The following is a 2,957-nucleotide window of genomic DNA, read 5'->3' as shown; positions in this document are numbered from 1 at the left end:
GTAGCAGTTGCAGAGACGGCTTCCAGCTACTCCAAACTCAGAGATGGGGTAACATGTAGATGTCCAGTTTACCCTCGGCATGGGCTCTCTGGTCTTCTGCCAGCGGGGAGTCACTCCACCTAATTCATGCCACGGTTCATGGTTGATTGTCTTCTTATGCCTTACTCTTGATATATTTTTTTTAAGTTTATTTATTTGTTTTTTTGAGAGCAAGCAGGGAAGGGGCGGGGCGGGGGGGATGTCACAGAATCTGAAGGAGGCTCTGTTCTGCAGTCAGTGCAGAGCCCAACAAAGGGCTCAAACTCACAAACCATGAGATCATGACTTGAGCTGAAACTCAGAGTCAGATGCTTAACTTCCTGAGCTGCCCAGGAGCCCCTTACTCTTGATATCTTAAGAGCATGTACTTGAGGGGCGCCTGGGTGGCTTAGTCGGTTAAGCGTCCGACTTTCGCTTAGGTCATGATCTCACGGTTCGTGGGTTTGAGCCCCGTGTCGGGCTCTGTGCTGACTGCCAGCTCAGAGCCTGGAGCCTGTTGCAGAGTCTGTATCTCCCTCTCTCTCTGACCCTCCCCTGCTCATACTGTCTCTCTCTCCTAGGGAAAAAAAAAAAAAAAAGCATGTACTTGAGCCAAAGAATGAATCTGGCATAGTAGGGTGGGCAACTGGCTTTCCCAGGACGAAGGGTATTCCTGGAACATGAGACTTTTAGTACAAAAACCAGGAAAGTCCTGCACAAGCCTGGACAAGGTGGTTGGCCCACAGTCAAATTTCAAGTTGGACAGTTATTTAGAATAGGAAGCAAGACCCCTCCATCCTACCCATCATCACTGCCTTGGTCATTACTAAATTATCCATCTGACTTGTCATATAGCAATATCCGTTTGAAAGCTGGAAATTCCATGTATTGGGTCGTTTTCTTGGTCAATGGGCATTAGAACTTGAAATGACATCCATGTGATAGGATATATAATTGCTTTGAAAAAGCAAAAGGGGCACCAGGGTGGCTCAATCGGTTGAGTGTCCAACTTTGGCTCAGGTCATGATTTCATGGTTTGTGGGTTCAAGCCCTGCGTCGGGCTCTGTGCTGACAGCTCAGAGCCTAGAGCCTGTTTCACACTCTGTGTCTCCTTCTCTCTGCCCCTCTCCTGGTTGCTCTCTCTCTCTCTCTCAAAAATAAATAAACATTAAAAAAATATTAAAAAAAGCCAAAGTATTAGGGGAAATGGCAAAGTAAAAATAAGTAAACCAATAAGAACAGCCTGGAAGTATGATCTTAGCCCAAAGGCCTAGAAAGGATGGATGACATGAATCTCTAAGTTCCGCCATTGCTGAGATTAATAGTGATGGATCACCATGATGTGTGTTGTGTGCAGTAACATGAAGGAGGCTGGAGAAGTCACACACCACTAATAATCTATTTATGAATGATTAAAATATTTTACGGCCATCTATCACTTTAAGCTCGAATACTCAGGTGTAGTTAAAAATCAATTCTAAGTAAAAGTGGAAGGCGGTGTGGGGCACCTGGGTGGCTCAGTCGATTAAGCGCCCAACTCTAGATTCTGGCTCAGGTCTTGATCTCACGGTTTGTGAGTTTGAGTCCTGCATCAGGGTCTGCACTGACAATGTAGAGCCTGCTTGGGATTCTCTCTCTTTCTCTCTCTGCTCTCTCTGCCCACCCCCAGCTCTCTCTCTTTCTCTCAAAGTAAATAAATAAACTTTTAAAAAAGTGAAAGTGGAGGTGGCCTGGAGAGGAAAATGCTGTTTCCTGCCTCTGGGTCTGGTGTCTGGGTGTTTCGTGTGACAAACCGGTTTGGTTCTTCACTCAGGCAGCCTGGCTTAGCTGGGGTTCAAAGGCGGGCTGTGCAGTACAAACCCTGACAGGCTTTAATAAAGAGATACACCGCGTCTGGATGTGTCTGAGGGAACTCCGGCCGCTTGTGGTTTTGTATACGGTTATGGTAAATAACTAACCCGCTGATTGCTGTGGTCTGGCCTTTGCTGGGAGCACGGGACCACTGGGGACCCATTTAGCCTACATGGCCCGCACCCACAGGAGGGGCTTGGCCGGGCGAGTCCGCAGCCCACCTCTCCGCACCCACCGGGGAAAAAGTGTGTCCACCCCCCCGCTCCCCGTTTGTGAAGTTGACAAGGCGGGGGCGGCAGAGAACTTTCTGCGTGTTGGGGTTGTCACTCTGCATTTCCCCTTTTCCCCATGACTGACTTTTCGAGATGCTCTCGGTAAATGAGCCCAAGTGGGAGGATGAGATGACGGCTGAGTCCTGAGCCGAGCTCGCCGCCCTCCCGGGGGAGAGGAGCCGCCTCGTCCTGACAGGAGGCGCTCAACCCGAACCGAACCGAGGGCCAGAGCCGCAGCCGCCATCCGTGTGCCGCTCCAATTAGAGCTCGGGCTCCAGGCCCCTCCCGCTCTCTTTCAATCTCTCTCTTTCTTTTTCCCTTTCTGTCTCTCTGTCTCTCTCTGTTTCTTTCTCTGTCTCTGTTTCTCTCTTTATAGATAGATGATTGATAGATAGATGATAGATAGATAGATAGATGATAGATAGATATAGCTCACTCTCTCTCTGCTTCTCTTTCTCTGTCTTTTTTCCTCTTTCTGTCTCTCTCTGTTTCTGTCTCTTTCCCTCTGTGTCTGTCTGTCTGTCTGTCTGTCTCTCTCTCCACCTCTCTCCCTTTTTCCATCTTTTCCCATCTCTCTGTCTCTCTCTGTCTCTCTCTCTGTTTGTCTCTGTCTCTCTATATATAAGATATATAGATAGATATAGATATTGAATCTCTCTCTCTCCATACATGTGTGTGTATATATATACACGTGTGTGTATATATGTGTGTGTATATATATACATGTGTGTATGTATACATGTGTATATATATGTGTGTGTATATATGTATATGTATAAAAAAACATTTTTAACTGGTTAGTAGTGTATCCTTCTA

This window comes from Hyaena hyaena, unplaced genomic scaffold (genome assembly GCF_003009895.1).
Source record: "Hyaena hyaena isolate Hyena2069 unplaced genomic scaffold, ASM300989v1 scaffold_2, whole genome shotgun sequence".
In the NCBI taxonomy this organism is placed as follows: domain Eukaryota; kingdom Metazoa; phylum Chordata; class Mammalia; order Carnivora; family Hyaenidae; genus Hyaena; species Hyaena hyaena.
This window is presented reverse-complemented; position numbering follows the sequence as displayed.